This window comes from Eulemur rufifrons, chromosome 4 (assembly GCF_041146395.1).
Source record: "Eulemur rufifrons isolate Redbay chromosome 4, OSU_ERuf_1, whole genome shotgun sequence".
NCBI lineage: Eukaryota > Metazoa > Chordata > Mammalia > Primates > Lemuridae > Eulemur > Eulemur rufifrons.
Window position 1 is genome coordinate 70,179,265 of NC_090986.1, and position 20,458 is coordinate 70,199,722.

Sequence of the window (20,458 nt, forward strand, 5' to 3'; positions counted from 1 at the left end):
TAGTCATGGTAGTATTCACCCATACATAAGTTAAGCTTCCATCAATAACTCAGAAATGTCCTCATCACTCTTTCTGATGAACTGAGGGAATGAGAACAAAGTAGAGACCAGGAACTATGGAAGAAAACCAAAATATAGGATAGGAGCTTTCAAAGAAATGTTGTGACATGAATAAACGAAACCACAGGATGAATGGCTAGAAGAGAGGCTCTTAATGGGTCTCTTGCTAACAGAATAGCATGCATGGGTGCCCCACGCCGAGGATAGCAAAGCAAGTAAAGGTCATGGTGGAACAATGTAATTTTTCTCTCATTAACAACTCTCTTGATCTCTAAATAATACATTGCTACGTATTCCATATGAAACCCAGAAATAAAATCACTATGTTGATTAGAGGGAAAGTAGAGAGGAGCTGAATAAATTTGTAACGTGATGAGGAGCACACACTGGACGTTAGAGTATATTAGTCTGTCATGGTTTTTTTCTCTCTTCCTACTAGTAGGCATCCTAAGGGTTAACTGTGTCTCTGACAAATGATTATTCACATTTCTGAGCCTTTACATTAAAATCTAGTGTGACTATGGAGAATAAAATATTTCAAATTGTTCAGTCTGTCATGTTAAATATCTTAAATATATAGTTTATAAATGAAAATATGCAATCATCAAATCATAAGACTCATTAAACATATAGGAAAAAACAAAGTATAATAGCTACATTAAATACTAAAACATATTATAAAGATGCCAAAAGGCTAAAAAAAACTAATCCATTTTCTATTAATAGCACATTTGTTCAGGAGAAAATACATTTTGCCTGGCAAATGCTGTTACAACTACGAGATTTAAAGCAACAACAGAAAAATAAGGATGTCAGTTTTACCAATGCAATTAAATGATTAGTAAATAAAATAACTTTTTTAAATGCTTAGCTTTGTTCTAAATAACTATGATGACTGGAAGGTTTTAAATTGCTGTTATCTATCTCACTCACTTTTCCCTCTATCATTATTTTATAATGCTTAAACTTGTCTCATACGGCACTTTGGAAAAAATTCTTAAAGTAATGTTGAATAGAAATGTATGTCCGTTAGGAAAATTCATAAAATGAAATTCCAAAATTGACATATTCATTTGCAGAATTCACACTAATGTTCAGCTACGGAATAGAGCAAGCTTAAAAGACATAGTAACTTCTGAGTATGGCTTTCTGTTCCTCCTCACTATCCTCATCTGATACGGACCGTTGCTTGATTTTATTGAATGCCAGTGTTCTCCTAGCTTAGGCAGGACCCACTCTGAATTTTCTTTTAGAATCTACACTGCTGAAGTGTTCAGGCTTTATGATCTGCAGCAGCATAAAGCTGTGCATTACCCTGTCTGGGAATACACCCAGCTGGGGTGTCCCTCCACTCTCTCTCTTCTCTCTTCTCATAATCAATCCAACAAAAATAGATCCCATCATAACTTTAATTTTTCCCACTCAGTCTTTTCCCAATTTTGAATTTCTGTGAAAACAGACTTCTCAGTCACCCCTGTCTGGGATAACTAGTTCCCAATTCTTTCTAATGAATAACCCATGGTTTTCTTCCCTCCTCTAAACAGTTCAAAAATTACTGCCATTATTGTTTTACATATTCTGATCTTTGTTCATTCAAAAAATAACCTTTGTGATTTTCACGACTTTGAGGATATCCAGTTAGCATTTATTCTTTCCAATTAAAGAAGCCTGATGTTTCAATCTGCCCCTATAGAACAACATTTTATCTAATTCAATACTTTTAATGTTTGCCTGTGGCACTTTCAAAATTAGGTTATACATTCCTTGAGTTTAACAGAATTTTCCAATGGAAAATGAAGGAAAAAAAAGAAACCATAGTATGCAGGAAACAAATTTTTTAACCAATTTATGCTTACTGTGAAATATCTTTCCCTGTAGATAATTACATATGCCTAAATTGAAAGGACACTTTCAAATAAGCATTCTTTCCCTTTCTCAGTGTTGCTATGCTGAGGCAATGAGACAACAGAATGAGTCATACATCTCTGCCTCTCCTTCATCACCAGGACCAGAGACCAACTAGAGAATCTGAAATGGAGAGTAGAACAGTAGGACATATTTTGCTAGGGCCACATCCTACCACAGTCACTGTCCTGGCTTCTCCACTTGCTAGCTCTACAACCTTGGATAGTGACTTAACATTTCCCTGCGTCAGTTTCATCACCTAAATATTGGGATTACAATAGTCCCTCTGAATTGGGTTATTATAAAGATTAAATGATAAAATCTATGTAAAATAATTACCATGGTATCTGTCACACAGTAAGCCTGCAATAAACAGCTCTTCATACTTTTCATCACTAATGATTCTGTCCTCCTCCCACCAGGCCATGATGGCAGCTGTGAATGACATTGATGGTGTATTTGGACACCTGCTTATAAACATAATGCTTTGCATGAAGCTTATCCCCTAAAACTCTTCAAATATACATACAAAATAATTTTTTAATTTAAAAAATATGCACACCAATACACATTCTTTGAATCCTTCATGTTTAGAATATAAAACTTCAACACTGTCCTATATTTTAAAGAAGGAATTATCACACACAATGGATGTGTTTAGCACTTCTTGAGATATCTTGATGAATTTAACAGACACATGACGAAGCTTGTCTTCTGAGCTTACCTTATACTAATATCTCCAACATATATCCCAGCTTATAACATCAAATACATTATTAATACAACCTAAGATTAAGGGATAAACTGTGTGAAATAAATTTCAAATGTTTTTGGAAGGGGAAAAGATAAAAGACTGAGTTGTGACGAAAGATTCTATGAGGTATCTTGGTATTAAGCCAAGTATTAAAGAATTCTTGACTAAGTCTTGGCTGTTTCATCAGATCAAAAACCATGCCTGAATATGGGCCATGTTTCACACTTCTCTTGCATATTTTTAGTCATTGAAAAATTCCTGAGCACCTTCATGCACAAAGGGTTGTAAAAGGCATTGAGAATACAGCAATAAACCTACATTCTCTTACTGAGAAAGCCTACAGGATTTCCTGTTCCTGATGTTGATGGAGAACTGCAGAACAATTCTTCCACGGGGTTAGTCTGAAACAATTAGAAAAGATGGAGAACATACAACAAATAGAATAATTTGAGTATCCAAGATCCTGAAGATAAGAGAAGTACAGTGTATAGTGCTTTTCCCCTCACGGCACTTATCAGGTTATAAGAAGGGCCAGGTCAAGAGGCCAAGAAGCAAAGCAAAAAACAGTGTCCAAAACTCTGAAAACCTGAGTTCAGTTTTCAACAGTCTAATGAGCTTAAGGAGGAAAAAACGTGGAGTTCAGGGGCCCCTAAAGAAGACAATCCCTGATAAACAACCCAGACCTTCAAAAAACACTTTGAAAAGGCCAGACTTCAGGATTAAGGACAAGGCTCTTTTAAAACCCAGTGTTGAACAAGCTCAATCCTAGATTTGGTAAAGCTGATCTGCTCCTGCTCTAGCTGCCAGTCAGATTAACATTAAATCCTCCCTGGAGAAAAGTAACATCAGGCAAAGCTTTCAAAATTATCTCTATAATTTTCAGACATATTCTGGCATATGATTTACAAAATTATTAGGCATACCAGGAGAGAACGCTAAATGTTCAGAAACCAAGAAAATACTTAAAAACAAAAAGTGGAAAGAGATGCCAGGTGATGCAGACTCTGGAGTTCTCACACAAGGATTTTAAAATAACTGGAATTAATGTTTTCAAAAAGTAGATGGCAAAATGGAGAAATTGATCAGAAATTGTAATCAATCAAAAATTCAGAACTGAAAAGAGCAATTATTAAAATTAAGAAATGTATTAAATAGATTCAGATTTCCAAATTACATAGGAGAAGAGAGTATTAGAACTGGAAATTAGATCCATTTAAAGCATCCAAACTAAAGAAGAGAGAGGGAGAAAAAATATGGAAAAATAAAGAAAAGGTATATAAGAAATATATGGGACATGGTAAAAGATCTAACAGACAAGTTACTGAAGACCTAGAAGGAAAGAAGAGAGTGGAACAAAATGAGCAGCCTATAGGATATTGGCTGAGAATATCCCCAAACAACAAAGACATCAATCCAAAATTTTAAGAAACTCAATGAAACCTAAGTAGGCTAAATACAAAAACAACAGCAATATATTCAGTTTTACATCATAGTAAAAATACTAAAATCCAAAGACAAAAAGAAAAATTTTAAAGTAGCGGGGAGGAAAAAAATCAGTAGCTTCAAAGAATAAGGCTGACTTTCAACAGAAACAATAGGAGCCGTAAGATGACAGAAAATATGATTGATAGGCTGAAAAGTAAGTGCTAACTTAGAGTTCTACATATGGAGAAAATAATTTTCAAAAAACAAAATAAAATAAAGATGACTTCAAGTAAACAAACACAGAAAAATCTGTCTTCAGTAGAACTGCACTAAAAAATATACTAAAGAGAATTCTTCCAGCAGAAGGAAAAATATCCCAGATGAAATTATGAAAATTGAAGGAGAAATGAATAACAATAGAAAGGATAAATATATGAATAAATCTAAATGACTATTGTATAAGAAATAATGTTGGCCGGGCATGGTGGCTCAGCACTTTGGGAGATGGGAGGATCACTTGAGGCCAGGAGTTCAAGACCAGCCTGGGCAACACAGTGAGACCCTACCTCTACATAAACATTTTAAGAAATGAGCCAGGCATAGTGATGTGCATCTGTACTCTCAATTACTTGGGGAAGCTGAGGCAGGAGGATGGCTTTGGCCCTGGAGTTTGAGGCTACAGTGAGCTACGATAGCGCTACTGTACTTCAGCCTGGGAGACAGAGTGAGACCCTGTTTCCAAAATAATAAAATAAAAAATGAAAAATAATACATAAATAAGAAAGAATGTTAACTTCTTCAGATTCAAAATATATATCATAAAACAACAAAAGGATGGAGATACATGGCCCTAGCATGGTCTAGGAAATTAGAAGAATACTATTTTTGGGTAGATCTAATATGTCAAAGGTATATGTGCAATCTCTATAGCAACTACTAAAACAAAAACAGATATTTTGTTGTATTTACTATTTCTTCCTCTCTCTCTTTAAATTAGATTTAATTTGCTAATTTGTTTCTAATTTTTGGAGATGGATATTTAGATCACTGTTTTGGCCCTTTTTCTTTTTTAATATATCAAGTTGGAGCTATAAATTGGCCTTTTTAGCTGTATGCCACAGTTTTGATATGTCCTATTTTCATTATTCATTTCAAAATATTTCTAATTTCCACTTGACTTCTTATTTGATCCATGTGTCATTTGTAAGTGTATTCCTTAATTCCAAAACATTTGGGGATTTTTTTATTGTTTTCTAGTTTAATTTCACTATAGCCAGAGAACAAAGTTGGTATTATTTCAAGCCTTTCAAATGTATTGACACTTAATATAGTAGCCTAGTATATAGTCAATTTTGACAAATATTTCTGTGCATTTGAAATAAATATAGAAATCCCAGAAGAATTCACATATATATAAACTGTTAGAATAAACAAGTTGAGTTTTGTTGTCCCAGCTGTGAGGAGTGCTGTCAGCAGACAGCTCTTATCTCGCAGTTCCTTCAGGATTTTCCTCACTGACAAAGAGCCACCTTGCTCAAGAGCATGTCCTTCCCCAGGCAGTTCACATCCATTAACTGATCACGCCAGAGAGGAACTGTGATGACACATATTTGCTTAGAGGTCCCCCTGGAGTTGACCAAGGCTTTGTCAGACCTACACTGAAGTTTGACATCTCCCTCTGCCCAATCCTGCTTCCTACTCCTCCCTTTCATGGATGTTCATCACTAATAAGTAACATACCAACCAAACTCCATCTCAGCATCTACATGTGCTGACCTGCAACAACTGGTATCAGGGAGGTCCTAGAAATTAGGCAATAAGATGGGGTTTTCAAGCTGAATTGTCTGTTGCTCAATGGGCACTGAAGACCCCATGACTGGTAATAGGCAAAGGCAGTCCCTGAAAAAGGCACTGATCCAATTGTTAAAAATATCACAGGTGATTGTTGGAATGGTGCGCCAATATAGAAGAATGCACTAATACCAATATCAAGATTTTGAGAATTATCAGCTAAAACAGCATCTATAAGGACAATAATTGGATGGCTCTTGTATGTCATTGATACCCTAAAAAAAGATCATGAAAACCTGCAGGTGATTAATTGAAAGGTACATGTGAAAAAGAGCAAGCCTCCTTCATAACTCACGATGGTCTCATCTTCTGTAGTCAAAGAGCAGGAGAGATGAAGATTAGGCCCAGGAATTTAAGAGTAAGACTGGTGAAGCTCCAGAGAAAGTTAAACATCCAAACACATTAGGTCTGTTATGCCAGGATCCGGGCTGTGATTATGTACATGGGGGTAGGGGTAAGGCAGCCAGGACACTTGGGATAAGGATCTAGGTTTGCCACATCAGCACAATTTTTAAAGGTTTAGTGATCAGAGGCATGTCAAGAGGTCCCCTCCAAAGTAAAAGACAAATTATTGCATCTTTTCCCTCTCATCACAAACAAAGAAAGCACAGTACCTGATAGACCTCTAAAAGCAGCATATTCCACACCTGGGGACACCATTTCTATCCATACACTAGGTGACATGAAAGGTTGCTACCTTAGAGTGAGAACCAGAGCAGAAAAGGCTCTGCGCTATGTCTGGGCTGTGTTGCAAGCAGCTCTTTCCCTTAAACCACGTGATGCCATAGACATTATAGTATTAGAGGTATTCACTGTGGGAAAAGATGCCATGTGGAGCTTATGGCAGGGCCTACTAGGACGAATCATAATGTGGTCCCCTAATGTTCTAGAGCAAAGCCATACCATCTGCAGTGGAATTATACACCACTAGGAATAAAAATCCTTAAGTTTTTTTACTCCCTGGTAGAGGCTAAATGTCTGACTATGGTACACTAAGTAACCATGCATCTGAAATTGTGTATCATGAGCTGGACTCTCTCAGTCCCAGTAAGTCATAAGACCAGGCAGATGCAATAGTACATCAAAGAATGGAAGTAGTATATCCTGAATTAAGCACTATCAGGAACAGAACTCATAAGAAAGCTGCATAAACAGATAGCCCAGACCCCAATGTCACTCACCACTATTGTTCCAGTGCACCTTCCTTAGCTCAAACCTATGGCCACATGGAGATTTCCTTATGACCACAGATAGAGAAGGTCAAGGTCTGGGCTTATTTTATAGATGAGTCTGCTCAGTATGTAGTACAAGGCAAAAATGGACAACTATTGCACTTCAGCCTTCTCAAGAGAGACTTTGAAAGACAGTGACAAGGAAAAATATTTCTAATGGCTAGAGATTTGGGCACAGCAGCACAGCAACTAGTCATCCACTTTGTGTAAAAGACGTCATCCCAGGTAAGAATATATACAAACTCATGGGAGAAGAATGGCCTGCCTAACTGGTAAGGGTCTGGAATGAGAAAGGTTAGAAAATAGAGACAAGAAGGTCTGGGATACAAGGTATGTGGATGTACATTTGGGCACAAAATGCAAAGATCTTTGTATCACACGTTAGAACACACCAAAAAGCACCTACCTCAGGAGAAGCACTAAAAAAAATAAGTAGACAAACTGATCCAGTCAGTTGACATCATCCAGCCTCTGTCATCAATTGTGCATGTAGTGGCCAAGGTGAAAGATATGGAGACTATACATGGGCCCAGCAGTGTCAGTTCCTGCTAACAGGCTGACTGTTGTCACTAAATGTCCAACCTGCTAGCAATAGAGGCCAAGGCTGAGCCACTCATATGGTGTTATTTCCCAAGAAGATCAGCCAACCATATGGAGCAAAGTTGACCACATAGGCCTCTTACATCCTAAAGGGCCAGTGACTTGATTTCAGAGGAACAGATGCATATTCTTGGTATGGGTTTGTTTTTTCATGTCCTTCACTCCCCAATCAGCATCACCACCTGAGTGCTTACAGAATGTCTACTCCACCAGCAGGGGACCCATGTAATATTGTATCAGTCCAAATTGCCTATTTTATGGCAAAGGAAGTACAAGAGTGGGCTCGTGACAATAAGATCCAATAGTAGGATCAATATATCATACCACAGAAAAGCTACTAATGTGACTGAATGGCACAATTGATGTACCAGTTTAAAGGCAATTCTCTATGAGGACAGAACAGCATCCACTGTAAAGTAGTATGTATACTGAATCAAAGAACCACATATGGTATTGTGTGCTTAGTAGGAAACATACATAAACATGAGAGCCAAGGCATGGAAGCAGTAATAGCCCCATTTGTTATCACTCTCCATAAACCACTGGGGGACTTTGTAATTCCCGTCCCCACAACTCTGATCTCTGCAGTGTTAGAGGGCCTAATCCCTAAAGAGAACACACTTTGACCAGAGAAAAACAACAAAATAAGTCTTTTTCCATTACAAACTATATTATCCAGGGTCCAGGCAAGGAGAAGAATCACCATCTTGATGAGAATAATTGACCCTAATTATCAGAAAGAGGCAGAGCCACTGTTCTATAGTAGTGGTAATGCTGGGCACTTTGGGGAACCTCTAGGTACTCTCTTGCCCCATTGTGACAAGGATAGCAACCTTGGCTTGAAAACAGCATGGATATTAGCAATGCAGGGTCAGCCATCAAGATGAACTGAGGTAGTGCTGAGACAGAGGGAAATCTAGAATAGATGGGGGAGGGTCAGGGGAAACAATGAATATCAGTTTCAGCCCAACACCATCTGCACTGATGGGAGGTGTAGTTCTTCCTACTAAACTACCTCCTCTAAGTCTCCCCAGAAAGATAGTCCTGAAGGAGCTGTTGCCCAAATTATGTGAAGAAGTGGATCTGAGCAACATAAGAGATCTTCTGTGATGGACATACCACAGAGTATGAACTATAGTGGACATAAAGATAGAACCACTTAGGTTCTGTGCTAAAGAAAGCCTTATTTCCCCAGCTATTGGGAGTTTTGTAAGCTCCTTCAAGGTTTGTGTTAGCTGCAAAGAGCCACCTTATAAGCATATACTAATACTTTTCTGGGGCAGTCCACACCCATTTACTGATTGCTGCAGGAGTATAAAGGTCTGATTATTTCAGCCCACCAAGGAAAATCTCTGAAAGGCTATAATTGCTCCAGAGCACGGCATGGGGTTGGCTGAGGTTTTGTAAAACTTGCATTGCAGTTTGATTTCTTCCTCTGCCCAATCCCACTTCCTTTTCCTCCCTTCCACAGGTGTTGATCCCTTACAATAGCTTGTTCACCAAACTTTTTCTCATCTGCTTCTGAAGGACCTAACCTGTAATAATTATCAAAGAACACCAAATATCCAGGAATAAATCTAACAAAACATACATGCCTTCTCAAAAAAAAAATTGCAAATTTTTATTAGGAAAAATTAAGGAAAATAAAATAAATGGAGGGATAATTAAGGTTCATAGATTGAAAGTCAATATTTTACAGATGTTAATTCTCCCCAAATTGATCTACAACTGAAATGCAATCTCAACAAATACCTCAGCAAGTATTATTTGGGAAAATTTATAAGCAGATTCTAACATTTTTATGTGAATTCAAAAGGGTAAAAATATCCCTTCCCTCAAATGAAGAAGAACAAATTTGAAGAATCTACAATACAGAAAATCATAAATTATAGAGCCACAGCAACTAAAAGTATGCAGCAATGGCAAAAAAGATGGCTAAATAGAGCATGGAATAGAATAGAGAATTCAGGAACACATAGACACTTGATTTACGACAAGGCGATGCTGAAGAGCACTGGGAGAAAGAATGGTCATCTCAACATACGGTTTTAAATCAAGTGGTTTCCTTATGGAAAAAAAAAACAAAACTTAACACCTACTTCATCTTATATTCAAAAACCAATTCTAGGTGGACTGTAGATATAAAAGAATAAAGCTTCTGGGGCCGGGCGCGGTGGCTCACGCCTGTAATCCTAGCACTCTGGGAGGCCGAGGTGGGCGGATCGTTTGAGCTCAGGAGTTCGAGACCAGCCTGAGCAAGAGCGAGACCCCATCTCTACTAAAAATAGAAAGAAATTATATGGACAGCTAAAAATATATATATAGAAAAAATTAGCCGGGCATGGTGGTGCATGCCTGTAGTCCCAGCTACTCGGGAGGCTGAGACAGGAGGATCGCTTGAGCTCAGGAGTTTGAGGTTGCTGTGAGCTAGGCTAACGCCACGGCACTCACTCTAGCCTGGGCAACAGAGTGAGACTCTGTCTCAAAAAAAAAAAAAAAAAAGAAAAAAAAAAAGAAAAAAGAAAAAGAAAAGCTTCTGGGAGATATGTAGACGAATATATTCATAACTTTGGCATAGACAAAGATTTCTTAAACAGGACACACACACACAATCATGAATTCATCAAAAGACCCCATTGTGACATTAGAAAGGCACAGATGGGAGAATCAACAAAGTATTGATTCTATGCAGTCAAGGAACACCTATAAATCAATAAGAAATAGACAACCTCAATACAAAACTGTGCAAACAACTTGAAGAATCATTAAAAAGAGGTGGACCATATACAAATAAATGACTATTAAATATATGAAAAAGTACACAACTTCATTATTCATTAGGTGATATAGTTTGGATATTTGTCCCCTCCAAATCTCATGTTGAAATTTGATCCCCAGTGTTAGAGGTGAGGCCTGGTGGGAGGGGTTTTGGTCATGGGGACGGATCCCTGGTGCATGATTAGGTGCCATTCTCATGGGAACCAGTGAGTTCTCTAGCTCTATTAGTTCACCTGAGAGCTGGATATTTAAAACAGGAAGGCATTCCTACCTCTTGCTGCCTCTCTTGGGACATGACACACCTGCTCCTCCTTCTCTTTCTGCCTTGATCAGACCCCTCCTAAAGCAGAAGCAAATGCTGGTACCATGCTTCTTGTACAGCCTGCAGAATGAGCCAAATAAACCTCTATTCGTTATAATTTACCCAGCCTCAGATATTCGTTTATAGCAACACAAAGTGGACTAAGACATTGGGGAAATGCACTTCACAACTATGAATGGCTAAAATTAGCAACACTGACAATACCAAGTGTTGGTAAGGATCAAGAGAAACTAGAATTCTCATATTTTGCTGATTGGAGACACAATCACTTTGGAAAACTTTACAGCAATTATTTTCTACAGCTGAAATACACACATCCTATGATCCAGTAATTCTACTTTTAGTTTGATACCTAACAGAAACTCACATAATTGTTCATCAAAAACCAAACACACATCTTTGCAATTGTGAATTGTGCTACTATAAATATTCGAGTGCAGATGTAATATGCTGAAATTAAAAAAAAATACATCATCACAGAAGCATGAGATATCATAGCTCAAAATTGGAAATAACCCAAATATCCACTTAGAGTAGACAATTTATCAACAATTTTACTGCAATAGGTAAAAAACAGAACACTATATATGACGAAAAATGACAAGTTACTGCTATTTACAAAAAATGGATGCATCAAAGAAACTTAATTTTGAATAAAAAAGACTCCAAAAAAGTACATATTGTATGATTCCATTTATATAAAGTTCAAAATCTGGGTGGAAATTATTTATGGAAAGGAACAGCAGGTCATGACTATGAATGGCACAGAGAGAATCCTGGGGGGATAAATGTTCTATTTCTTGACATGAGTAGTAGAAATTTGAGGGTGTTTATTCCATGAAAATTTATTTAACTGTATAGATATGATCTGTGTACTTAACTTAAAAAAATAATAAGCTATATGCCCAGTATAATGCTAGACATAATGAAATTTATATATCTATTGGTTTAATTTGTGAACTTCATTTGCCATACACACAGTGCACCCAAAGAATGTCAGATCTGGGCAAAGGAACAGAATATAAAAACCAATTCATTCTTCTCACATCTGTGGAACCTCAGGCCCAGATGTCTATGCCAAGATCACAACACCCTTGGCACACTGTTTTGCCCAGGTGCCATGCTCAATTTGTAGAAGAACACTCTGCTAACCCTCTAAGGCTGTAGACCCAAACAGAAAATTCTGTTTTTAAGAGAACATCCTGTACCATACCTTATGTTTTACTTTGGCTGCTGAACTGGAATAGTAATTGCCTCCCTTATTTTCGAGTGGAGGGCTGTTTCAGTGCTGCATTTATAAGTGCCTCATTTTTTAAGTGGATAAACCTGGCCCTAAATACCTCAGCCCTAAATACTTTTACTAGCATAAGTACCATCCGCTGCAGATACATTCACCACAGGGAAAATCTGGCTTCTTGATATTTTGGTCTGGCCAAATGGACATCCCGCCAGGTTTACAGTGAAAGATCAGAGTTTTCTGACAACAGCATGAGGAATATTTCCCATTCAGGGATGAGTGACTTCTGACAGGAGTTTGCAGGTTTGGCAAAACATCACACAGATCAGGCCAAACCAAACACTGAGTGGAAAACTCCACTCAAACAGTGTACTGTGGGCCCACATCCCCTGTGGCCAGCCCATGTGTGCAGCTGACTCTGGTTAGCGATGAAACAGCAGCCAAACAGTGCTGTACATACTGTACCAAGGATGTGCCTCAGCCAGGTGAAGGGAAGGATGACAGGACTACTGGGACACTGTCCCAGGCCTAATCAGATACACTCTGAGTTTTTCCAGGACCTCGTAATGCCAGAGCTATTTTAATCATGGCTTTAAGGAAATATTTTGAGCATAAGTGGCTTCTGTGACCCATATGTCTAAATATTTTCCCTTTTAGACTAGAAGAGAAGAAATCTTGTTTCCACACCTCTACTAAGTGAAAAAAAAAATTTAAAAGAGAACACTTGACTCAACTCACAAATGCATCCTATCAAATCCCACTGTCTACCCTCAACCTTCTTGTTCCTCAGTTGCAAATTCAATAGTTAGGAACAGTGTTTCTATACATCCTGTGTAGTGACAAATACACTACTCTTACAAAACTATTGAGTATTTACTCATATGACCTTTAAATCTGCTTTTGTTAACTTATTTCAAAAGCTTTATAAGGTGCTATGGAAACACCTCTTGAAATTGTGCCTCCAATAAGAAGCCTTTCATGAAGAAAGAGAATAAATTGACCCATTGCATCTACACCTACATTTGCCACAAATTTTGTATTACTTCTCCTCATTGGCATGAATAATTAAGAGTTGTTTGTACATTTACTTTAAAAGTATATGGCATTTACCCATTGTGCCTAAAACCGCATGTATGTGGCAAACGCAGAAAAGGCAGTCTCTCAAAATAGGTGGGAAACTGCTTTATAGTATATTATGGTAGATAGATTTCATGGAGCAGCTGAAGATGTCAAAAGACCCTAAATGTGGAAAGAAAGATTAGTTTTTAAAATTCTCTGAACTTCAAAGGATTGGGCAGATGTATAAGATTAATCATTTCACATGTTCTAATATTTCCATGAACAACAATGGCTATTAACATCCAATTTCGAAAACCATACATATTTCCTGATGAAAATTTTTATTACTGGAACAATATAATCTTTCCAAATAAATATATTAACATTCATTTAATGTGTAATTAAAATCCTGTCTATGTTTTATCATGCAAAAAATAAGGAAAAAAACAAAAGTTATTGTAAGCTGTTAACTCTAACAAAGAGGTTGATTATACCTTCCACTGTACTACTTCTTGTTTTCTTGGGACTCCATATCACCTTACTTGCAACTCTATTTTTCATTGTCATCTCAGTAAAAATTCAAAGATTCTGACATTTCTAACAAGCAGCAAACAAAGGACAAGGGTGAAAGACTTCACCCCAGGTCAATTCACTTGCCAAAGGAGCTAAGATTTCCCCTGTGCCCATTATCCAATGGCAAAAATTTACAAAGAGAAAGAATAGATCATTTTGTTCAACCCAGAAAGGGTTTTGACTGAAATTTTATATCTTTTTTTAATAAAAATATCTAAAATTTTTATAGCCATTTATAGTTTACATAGTGTTCTCCCATGTTCTTTTTGTTTAATCCTCAACAGAACTCTAAGAAGCAGATGTACTGATCACCACTTTGCAATGAGATGTAGAAACAGGAGCCAGAACCTGAAGATAAGGCCCTGATCCCAGCACAAATAAGGCCCTGATCCCAGCACAAAGCTTTCTCTTGACCAAAACTGCTCTGAATATATGAAAGAAAAAGATGAGGTTTCTTAGAACTCCCTTCTATTGGGTGAAATGCAAAATGAATAGACATGATCTAAAAGGAAGAGAGAGGTTAATGGAGCCTTGAAATGATACTTAACAATTCTGACTGTGTCTCTGAGAGAGGAATTTGACAGACAAAAGAGAACTGAGACTTGAAAGTGATCATTTCACCTTCTAAGATGTTAATGAGAACCACTTTAGCATTAGAATGATTAACGCTAATGCAGAAATACTGACAGGCCCTAAAAAATTATCTTTTTTTTTTTTTCTATTTTTTTTCTCAAAGATGGCAGATTAGAAGCTTTGGCGGCATGCCTCACCCACTTGGAAACAGCAAAATAGTGTGTAGAGATTCTAACTGTGGCCTTTTATCCAAGAAGAAACATGGGAGCTCAGTATAAAAGCAAAAAAAAACAAACAAACAAACAAACAAAAAAAAAAAAAAACTTCAGATACTTATCGGTCCAGCAGAAACCTGTGAGTGATTCCCAAGAGTGTGAGATGGGGAAAGAGTCTCCACAATACACATTCAAATTGAGGAGCCAAACAATCGAGGCGATAGGGGAGCTCCTTGATCCTACCAAGCACTGGATCTGGTTTGGAAGCAGTGGGAGAGATAGTGAGAAGAAGCAGCATTGGGAAGTGTGTGTATGCACTCCCAGACCTCAGTGCCAATAGGAGGAGGCCATTCCTGGTCCTAGCTCATGGGGAGCTGTATAGAAATCTACCAGCCAACATCAGCAGCATGCATGGTTTGGAGAGGCTCCAGATTTGCCATCTAATCTCAAGTAGAGAAGGAACCCCCATGGCCAGAACTGACAGGCAAGTGTGGTGTGGCCTCATGTCATGGGAATGAGGGTTGGGCACTCCTCATATTCATGGGACCGGACCAGACTGAAAGGGTTATAGCCTGGGAGCCATGATTTTTGTCCCAGGCAGGGAGTTTTGTGGCCCAGGACAATTTCATAATCTGAGGACATACTCCTTGTGACTTGGTTGACTGTCTCAGCTGGCTGGCAATTATGGGCCACAGGACAGAGTTCTTCTGGATCAAGAGCCTGAGAGCCAGGTGGGTCCCACTACCACCAGCTAGTCTGTGGAGCCCAAGCCATCCCTCTTCCCTAATGCTAGTTCTTTGGTATGGAAGAGGTTACTCCACTCCTCCCTAGAACATTGCCCCAGTAGTCTGAAAACTGCCTTCTGAACTCCAGTGGAGCGCTTGCACCCACCATTGGAGAGCCCAAACATAGGCTTGCCTGGCCCAGCCCCACTGGGCATTGCCCCCTTCACCCACCTCAGTAATAGACCAGGGGAGAGGGACCCCTGGGAGTTCCATGACTCAGTCTATCATGTGGGACATCCAAGTACTTCTGCTGGTTAACAAAGGTCAAGCATAACCCCACTGCCACCACTACAGCTGGCTTTCTCCTGCAAGCAACACCTACTGGCCAAGAGGCCAACCTGCACAGCCCACTAGAACATCTACTGACACAACTGCAGAGTGTTAGGGAAGGACAAGCTTTGCATGACCTCTGCTACCACCACCAACCATAGAACCATGGCTACTTAGAAGACCTTGAGCCTGTTAACCTGCCTGGTACATTACTATTACAACTGGCATTTGAGAAAACCACCACACTAAGGCTATCGATAACCAAAGAATTCAGACAGCACCTTAGCCACTGAAAGCAGCCAAAAGCAAAGTCAAAAAACCCTACATAGCATACATTATAGTCAAGGAGGCAAACATTCTCATCCTAATGAAAGTAAATTAAAAAATAAGAAGTGACAGATTCTCCAGGAGAAGGAACCAGCATAACAATTATGGAAGTATGAAAAAAACAAGGTGCTACAACACCCCCCAAAGAATTACACTAACTCTTCAGCAACTTATTCTAACCAAATGAAATCATTAAAATATTAGATAAAGAACTCAAAATATTGATTTTTAAAGAGGCTCAATGAGATGCAAGAGAAATAAAACTAATACAAAGAAATCATAACATCAATTCAAGATATGAATGAGAAATTTACCAAAGAGATAGACATTAAAGAAAACAGAACTTCTGGAAATGAAAAATTCATTGAAATAGTTACAAAATACAGATGAAAAATTCAACAATAGACAAGACCAAGCAGAAAAAAGATTCTTAGAACTTGAAGACCAGTCCAAAAGAATACAGAAAAAACAATTTAAAAAATTAATATAGCTATCAAGAAGTATTGGACTATGTAAAACATCTGAACCTATGAATTATAGGTATTCCCAAGGGTGAAAAAGGGAGCAAAAAGTTTGGAAAATCTATTTGAGAAAATAATTGAGGAAAACTTCCCTAGTCAGAAAGAGATCTAGATATCAGATACAAGAGGTTCTAAGAAATCCAAGGAAATATATTCCAAGAAGGACCTCAGTATGACAGTCATATAGTCATCAGACTAAGGTTAACATGAAGGAGAAAATCCTAAAATCAGCCAGAGAAATGCATCTAGTCACCTAAAAAGGAAACCTCATCAGACAAATAGCAGACTTCTCAGCAGAAACATTACAAGCCAGATGAGATTAGGATTCTATATTCAAAGTGCTTAGAGAAAAGAACTATCAACAACAGATTTTGTATTCTTCTAGAAAAAGCTTCTTGAATGACTGAAGGATAAAGTCTTTCCCAGACAAGCAAATGCTGAGGGAATTCATCAAAAGTACACCAGCCCTACAAATTCTCAAAAGAGTTATAAACATAGAAATGGAAGGTTGACACTTGCCTTGATGAAAATGGTAAATATAGAATTATTGACATGTTATGCCTGTCTGTATTCACGAATAAAAATATATATCAGGTTATAAAGATACATATACAACCTGTCTTCTATAATAGTAGTAAATAACCAAGAGTGTTTAAAAGAAGACAGAAAAGAAATAACAACAAAAGATACACAATCTACGGCCTAAGGCAGGCTAAATTGTGCTACATCACCAGGCCAGTATTCATCAACGTTCACTCTGACACCCACACCCCAGATAACCATTTGCAGCAAGTGATATGCATATGACTTTGTGTTTTGTAAGTAGAATAAGAGAAGGGAATTTATGATTTGAGTCTTGTACTATGAGAGGAAAAGGAAGGCAGGGATGCTATGTTTGTTCCTGACAGAATATTTGTTCTATGTTTAAGTGCTTATAATTAGTGGAGCAAGGCCACTAATGAAAGATGAAAGATTCTGTAAGATATTGGACCAAAGGAGAGGTTCTGTGGGACTTCAGATTTGTTAAAAGTTGAGGCATAGAATTGAGGAGAAGGTCATTCTTTTCACTACTGCCCAGAAGCTCACAATATTTTGGCAACTCAATGGCTATGGTTTAAAGAAAAGTAGTTTCTGAAGGGATATTTTTCTTGCAGTAAACCAGTAAACCATGATGTGCAGTGACAATAATGAACCTTCTCAGGTAGCAATTCTATATACTTGGGAGCTAGAATGTAAGAATAAGACTGGGCACCAAGAAACAACATCTACAGTGTGGACATTGTGAGATACAATTCTTAAAATACATGAAAATAACTAGGGGATTTATTGAGATTCTGCTATTATGTGGATAGAAGCTAGCAAGTCAGCAGATATGTGGGTTAAATGTACATTGAGGTTTTTAAAAGGCAATAAATGAAATCCACTTTTCCTCTCCCAATCTGAGAAATGATTGAGAGATTGATGCAGGATTTAGGCAGAAGGAAAACAAAATACCTTTTATTACTAATGGGTTCAAGGATGTGGCTTAAGTGTTCAGTAATCGTGAGCTTCCTAACACAGGATCTTCAAATTAAACAGTTACCACTCAGTTATAGGCAGTGTTGAAGACTGCAGTCCTCCCCACTGGAATGGAAAAAAGGTCATAGAAGAATGCATGCTCTCTACAGGCAGATCCTGAGTAAAGGAAAGATTTAGGCTACATATACAAAATTCCTCTTTCCAAACTCACCAATCACCTTCAGAGCGCTGAGGGAGAGAGTTGGATAAGCCACCAAGAGTTTTATTCTTGTGAAACTCTCTCCACGTGGAGCCCGTGGAAAGGAGGTTTCCGCACTGTCAGCAGTTTGCAAAGAGCCTGGCACTGGGCCTATCGCGTAGCAGACTATCTACAATCTACCATGCTTCAGGCACTTACTAACAATATGAGTTAGATACCAATAAATATTTGTCTTCCTGACTCCTACAACTTAGTATGTACTGGATATATGCTTTTTACTACTCTTCTTCTTTTTTTCAAAGGGTCAGAAGAAGTATGCTTCCTAAAAGTAACAATTGGTAGTAAATAAGGCCATCTACAATTACAAAGGTGATTTGAAACAAGATTTCTACCTGCCATTTAGATGATCCATGGAGGTGAGGACAGAGGAGCAATAGAGATTAGATTCAGATTCACAATAACTTTTATCAAGTGCCCACTTGTGTCAAGCACTAAGCTAATATTTTCACAAATGATTTTACTTAATATGATTAAATACTTAACCACATCACAAGAAGAAAAAAACTGATAGAAGGTTAAGTAACTTGTTCCAGGAGTTATAGGAAAGAAGACATTAGAATTATATTTTTAACTGAGTATGATCCAGACTCATTTTATTCCACTATGCCGTACACAACATCAGAATACAAGTATAAAGACAATTATAACTTTTAAAAAATGGATTTTGTGGAAAAATTTTTAGAAACTTATGTTCCTTTGAATCATACTATTAAGTAAATTAAAATAATCCACTTGATATCATAATAGTTCTTCTAAAATCAGTTTTAATTGATTTCTTTAATATTTCAATGCATGCTTTTAGGGAACAATTTAAAGGACTAACAGCTATATGACCAGTATGTCAGCAAATGGTCTTCATTTCCCTTTACATCTTTGTGTGTATGTCTTTCATCAAACTCAAACCTTGGACACTTACCAAGCTTAGGGAAATTTTCCGTTGACACTGTTCAGATACAGGATAATACAGTGACAATCACTCCTTTGCAGGCATTTCACATGAGGCATTTAAAATTCTGGTGGAGATAATCTGTGGATATAAACCAACATAAAATCTGAAGTGGAAGAAAGCAAGCCCTCTCTCTGTGAAGTGACATCTCAGGGAGGCAGTACAGAGTGTCCTTAAGGAATACCGGGGATCTTTCAGCTTAGCCTGCTTTGATTGTTCCCAGAGGCTGCCTTGGCTGTTCTGGCACATTTCTTCTCAGGCTTATTTTCCACTGCACCACTTCCCAGAGTGATTAGAAACAAATAACAGTGCCAATCAAGTGTAAGAATGCCTCAGATCCTCTCCAACCGTTGGCACTTCCTGCTGCTTTCATTGGCAATTGCATAATGTGGCTTGCTAGAGTGGTTTTAATTTGAGTTTGGCTAATGCATTAATTTGAGATTTTGATAGATCCATTTTCAAAATTATTTATAGTTTCCTATTTGGAAAGAATAAGTTATACTTTAGGTTATGAGAGGGAGTTTCTACATAGGGCTAGCCTTAAACATAAATGGAATAAGCCAACAACCTGAAGAGTACGATTTGCGAGACATGACAGAAGTCTCAATTATCTTAATATTTTTCCCCTCTTAATTGCCTTGGCACTTTTCACCTTTTTTATCCGCCTTACCTGATATATTTTCATTGTTGGAACCCCTCATTTGAGTTAGAAAACTAAAACAAATTATCTCTGGAAGGCTGTTAAAACATGTTATGTAGGAAGAAATAAATGGGGAAGCAAGGAGGTACCATATTGCATTGATGAATTAGGGTAAATTCCTTTATGAGGCTGGACATTTTTCATCTTTCAGAACAGACACTGAGGGGAAGATATATATGGTACACTGAAGTAGAGGAAACATCCCACGTCTATTACTTTGTGAGTTTGCCAAATACTAGTTCCTCACTTGGCCTTGCCTGGCATGCCATGCTTCCTGTTTCTAGTACACCAAGCTTTGTTTTTCTGAGTCTGTCCCGTATTCCCTCTTGTGGACACACCTGACTTACCATCACATAAAAGAACAAAGAACAGTACAACTATGGGCATAGCCAGAAAACACCTAAGAAAATCCTAATTTCTCACCTCAGGTTGACCTGAGTCTCTGTAAAAGCAAAATAAAAGCTAAAGCAGAGTTGTAAACTAGCAGAAAAGTGAAGAACTGAAGGCTCCAGTTTGCACACCAAAGGCTCTCAACAAAGGTTGGGAGA